This window comes from Limulus polyphemus, unplaced genomic scaffold (genome assembly GCF_000517525.1).
Source record: "Limulus polyphemus unplaced genomic scaffold, Limulus_polyphemus-2.1.2 Scaffold1201, whole genome shotgun sequence".
Taxonomy (NCBI): domain Eukaryota; kingdom Metazoa; phylum Arthropoda; class Merostomata; order Xiphosura; family Limulidae; genus Limulus; species Limulus polyphemus.
The window spans coordinates 159,523-165,655 of NW_013666811.1; the positions used below are offsets into that span (position 1 = coordinate 159,523).

General features: G+C 29.9%; 1 protein-coding gene across 1 annotated transcript in view; it reads right to left on the reverse strand.

Annotated features, from left to right (window-relative positions):
• The window catches only part of LOC106462580 (14-3-3 protein epsilon-like), a 34,078-nt gene that overhangs the window by 19,462 nt on the left and 8,483 nt on the right, over positions 1 to 6,133 (reverse strand). The window lies entirely within an intron of this gene.

Below are 6,133 nucleotides of genomic sequence, written 5' to 3' on the forward strand. Positions count from 1 at the left end.
AATACTTCTGTAAATAATACTAAAATAAATGACATGAGAACAAAAAAAAATATAAAAAATTTGCTAAAGCTATTTAATCAAAGCAAAAACAGGTACATTGCTCCTGTTTCTTGCATGTACTTTGCATGACAATTCAAGTTTCCAAAAACAAAATTTCCTACCCTTTGGTGTCCTGATTTCTGCTGTGTGGTCAAGTGTAGTTTGCAACATACCCTGACTTTATCATCATTCCATTTAATGAAGAATTGATTTATTATCTTCTCTCTGCACAACATAAATGAAAATTTGCCAATACCAAATGTTTTTGAAAGTCACCGTATAAGTGATTCTTGGAAGTACACACAAGCAAAGCAAAACATATGGCTGAAGCAAGCTTATTTAATTGAGGGAGTGTGCATGCATGTTCAAGAGAAAGCACCCCCTTTTCAGTTAAAGGGAGTTAGAGGGTAAGCATGTACGTGTAGAAGAAAGAAAGAGGAAGGGAAAGAGCACAAATGAAGGCTTCACAAAGTTTATAAATCATTTTAACACACAATTAATTATGGATAGAATGATTAGAAGTCCTCACATAGAGAAGAAATGTAAATAATAGCCATCTTTATCACACATTACCAACAAAATCCAGCATTTTCCATTTGAGACCAATTGGATGTCCTATTTGCAAAAAATTGCTATACTGGTCAATTTGGCCTCAATTTGCAGCCTCTAAGGCCATGGTCACATAGTCCATCTTACTTCCCACCCAAAGTTGTATCTGTACCCCGAGTTTGGATTCGTAGCTTTAAAGATGTGGCCATGCATAAGGAACAGACCCAAAGAGAAAGAAACACACATACACACCCGTGCTCATATATATAAAAATGGGAATATATCAAATTCTTTTATTAATCATTTCCTCATACTTTTGGAGTACTTAGTAATTGATACGTGAATTGAAACTTTTTAAAAATTCAGGCTAAATTGCTTAGGTTCTATCAAAATATTTAGTGATAATAATATATAAAAACTGCACTAGCACATATTTATGTTTTAGTTATGATAATTCTTTCACATTCTTAATCAATAAATTTACAACTGTATGTCAATCAAAACAAAGTAGAGCATTAAAGAATTCTGTCTCCTTCTCCCAAAAGCTGGCTGCCACATGGACCAAAAGTTATGCTTCCAAAATAACATCCACCGATATTGTTACAGGACAATAATTATCAGCCAATGGTGAAAAACAAACAGTTTTTGTCTGTGTCCAAACATTTTTGCAAATACAATGTTTATGACCAGTCTTGCAATCATGATGACCTGTTGAATACTATTAAAATGACTATATAGTGAACATTTTATTTAATAATTTATTACAGATATCATATCTAAATAGTGAGATCAAACCATTATTATGATAAAACTAAATTCCCCAGATACAGAAGGTTAAAACATTGCACATAACTACAAACTAACAGCACAAGTTTACCTTGTTACCAAAATCTCTGTTTATGTAACACAACACCAGTAATTTTCACTTATTCTGAATGGCTATTGTTTGCTTTAAGTCAATATCATCTTTAAATAAACTAAGTACAGTTTTCAGTCAAAACATTGCATCTAGCATGAGTTAGTTTTCCAGTGTTCAATGTTTATATCAAATGAACAAAGTTATTCTCTAGTATTTCAATATCCTAAAATATAGTTAAACATATCAAAGAGTATAATATCATCCACAAACTAATAATTTACTCATTATGCCCATATCAATATCATTAATGCAAATAAAATAAAAAGTATAAGACCAAGCACTGACAGATGAGGCATTCCACTAGCAAGAAGGGTCCAGTTTGACTGGACACCATTACCATCTTTTAACTTTCTCTCATTCAACCATCCTACAGTCCAATTACTAGCCTTTCCTTCACTTGATGTGATTTCGTAGCTAATCTTTTGTGTGGCACCTTACCAAAGGGTTTTTGAAAATCCAAACACACCAGATCCACACCCTTTCCATAATCCATAAAGTGTAATACCCTCCAAAAAAAAAAAATTAACAGATTAGGATATGAAGATTTTTCCTTTCGTGAATCCATGTTAATTTTTCTTATAAAATCACATTTCACTAATGGCTTGGAAAGTTTTTACCAGCTTCTAGAATTCTTCCCATTACAGAAGTAAAACTAACTGGTCTATAATTTCCAGACCAAAATTTATCATCCCCTTTAAAAACACAGTAGTAACATCAGTAGTTCTCTAATCCTCAGTCACCTGCCCACTGTATACTAATCTACCACAAATAACACCAAGAAACAAGCATACCTGATCTTTGATCTCCTTTAAACCTATCTTTTTACAGTTACATTCAAAATTTACACATCTGTTATCAATGTATATCAATAAACTTGGCATCAAAATTTAGTTTATAATTTAAATATTAACATTAAAAGTTTTAATTCCTTAATTTCAAAATGAAATATTTAAATAAATTCTCAATCATCACATGTCTGTATCAAGTGAGCTTCTTTGCTTAAAATTGTCCATTTTAGATTTTCTTCTACCCCAACATGACCTTCTAACTTTCCATGGAATTTCACACACATACTTCAAATGTTTTCCACACCTCTGGCAAAATCAAATTCCATGACTCTTCCCAGACCTTTCTATGACAATCTGATTTATGCTTGTAATTTATCATTACCTATAGTAAAATTTGAAATTACAAAAATATTATTAATTTATTGTTTAATAAAGACAAAACAGGTTGTTTATTAAGAATCAATGTTTATTTATGCAAAGATTCAATGCAATGGGTCATAACATTCTTAAATTATTTAATACTTTATCAGAACATACACACAAAGGCAGTTTATCCATTTGTTTATGAAAGTGCATAGAGTTCACACTTTTATTTAAATAACAAAAACATTATTAAAAGCATACACAGAATTATAGATTTTAACCACTGTGATTATTATATTTTGACCTCTAACCCTCTGGATATGGGTAAGTAAAAGTGCATACATCATGACCTCTTTTTACTCGGCATCGAAACATAGTTAATAAATCAAATTATAACACAAATTTTCAATATTCACTTTTCTTCATCACAAGACACTTGTGTGCTCTGAATTGCACAAATTAGGTACTCTTTCCATCCCTATTTAAGCTTGTGAATTTGAATGCAAGTTACAAATATTTCTAAGACACAATCTCACTTCATAGCTTGAAATCATCTTGTTTTACTTAGAAACAAACCAGTCATGCCCTCATATCACATATTTTTTCCAAAAAGGCTAATATTACTCTCTGACATTTGTTATTACATTACTTATAGAAAGAGAAGACTAGAATTTACTGATTTAAGTATAACGTTAGCTCATTTTCACAGAAGCTTTTGAAATATTCTGCATAGAGATCGAAAGTTGCTATTGCCGAGTTCAGCTCGACCATGTAAGAGAATTATTTAAGGCACTCATAGCTTAGTTAGGAAGCCAGTTAAATTATAGTAGTTATAGGACATTGTTGCTTTGGCAATGTTATTACTGTGTTCTACACAGAATATTTGAAATAAATAAATTCAATAAAGTAACAACATCCCTAGCAAAAATTATAGTTAACTTTTATCAACACTTTTGAGTTTTCAATTGCAAAAAAGTACAATACCAGCATGTGAGTATTGAATTTCTTTTTTATGTACATATTTTATCTATTTATTGTTATAAAAGTAACTAAAGTATAATATTTAGAAATATATTCGGTTAGATAATAAAACGTAAAAGACAAAATATTTTAAAAGTAATAAATTAATTTCCCCTAAGTGGAAGGTGATTTTAATGTTAACATTATACATTTTGTTTCTGTTACAATATGCAGCCATTCTAAAAAGAAAAAAAGAAAAAAAAACGAGAAATTTAGATATATTTCAAACTTTTTTATGGTGTTTAAAGGGTTGGTCAAGTGGACTGAGTAACATGGTAGATAAAATGTAAAGTTTTACTAAAAAAAATGTCATATTCATTTAAGATGTCCTATGTTGTGCAAATAAAATATAAAAATTGTAGGAGGAAACAAATGTATAATGTTAACATGAAAACCACCTTCCAGTTAGGATAGTCAGAGTGTCAGATTCTGACTTTATAAATTCATAGGAAAATCTTAAGAAAAGCACTTAATTAAAGAAATTCTGATTTTTGTACACACACACACAAAAAGAAAGATCTGTAGTATTTACTAAAACCTTGTCAAATTTTGTGAAACTATACTTACTACATTAAAAGTTACAATATGTATAGTTTCATGGTTATGTGGTGGTTTAAAAGTTGATCAAAATGACCAAGCTCTTATAGAGGGTTAATACATGGAAAGAACAAATTCAATTTGTAAAATGGAATATTCTTTAACCCTATTGAGACAGGTTTAAAGGTGAGGGCATGTCATCACATTTGTAGATTTACATTCAATATTTTATTTAGCTATTATTTTATAAACATATTTGAATAAGTTTGGTATCACATTGTAGATTATAATTCAAATTTTAGTATTATACATTTGTTAGTTTCTTAATTTGAAGCTAAATATTTAAAAAAAAGGCTAAATATCGATTTTTGTGTGTCACATGGTACATGACCTTTTGGGTTTGGTCAGATTACATTTTATGATGCCCACAATACAATGTCTCTAGTTTTGTATGAATTAGAAACTCAAATGTTCAATATTGGCAAGCTAGAATATAAAATAAGAACCTCTTACCTTTTTAATTTGCTGACATGAGATGATATTTTGCGAACACACCATATTGGCTCCACCCATCAATTCATCATTTAAGAAGACTTATTTATCTTTGCTTATTTTTATATACCAATAACTTTATAATCAATTGAAAGCTAATTATGTATTCTACATAATTTTGCCAGTCTTCCTAAGTTATTTATGAGAGAAATGCTCTTATATCATTGGAAAGTTTGAAGTATTGCTGTCAAAACTATTTTGTCAGTAGAAATTATATTTCTTTAGACCCAAATACAATTTAATTAGGAAGCCTGATAAATTACAGTGGATTTTTTGGGTACTGGTAGAGTAATTTATAATTTTTGTATTCCAAAATTATTATATAAAGTTTACAAAAATTATTATTTTTCCATCTGCACATGTGAATTTGGATGAGGCTTAGCAAGTATGGCTCAAGAGTGCAAACAAAGACTTCGTAGCATCATAAGCAGTAGAAATCAATGTTTTCCAAATATTCCATATTTACTGTTTTATGTTTGAAGAATAACTGACATTCAAGTATATATTTGAAAACATTAGTTATATATATATGTATACACACACATGTAATGTATGGTAGCCAGTATGTTACTGTATTTTACAAAGTAAGAACTTATGTTATTTTTCTATTCGTTTACATTGAAATAGAATAAAAACAAATTATACAAAACTAAATACTTGGCAATTTAGGAGAAGTTTATTGATGCAAGTTGTGAAAATCTTAAGATATAAATTTGTCACTGATCAACTGATATTAACACATGAAAAGGAACATCTTTACATAAACACCCAGTTGAACTTGCAGTTTGCTGGTGAATAATTTGTTTCTCAAGTTATAATCAAGAAGGCTAAGCCAAGAATATTAGCCCAACCAAAATGAGCCGTATTAATATTACTGAAAACTATACATTTATTATTTACTGTGTACGCATGGTAATATAGGAAACAGGATGTCCGTAAGCATTTACATACATTTGTACTTATACCAATGCTAAATCCTGACCACCAAGTAGATAACTAGCAAGTTTATTGGATATGATACAACATTATACTTTGTAAAGAGCCATATCATCAATATTTTCTCTCATTTTTATAAAGTACTTCAGACAATTCTTGTTGCAACCATTGTATTGTAAAGAATCCAGTAAATTCTATCCCACTGTGTTCTCTTTTTGACTTATTGGATCGGCCCAGACTTTCTAGAAAGTCAAACATTTTATAATACCTTAGACAGTTGTCGTTGTAACCATTATACAAGTTGATATAGCCTATCTTATTGTGTTTTGAAAGCAGGAAAAATTCTGGGAATTGTGCCGCATGAACTTATTTGATATTGACAACGTCAAAGTATGGTAACACCTAAACAGGAACGGCGATTCATTGGCTT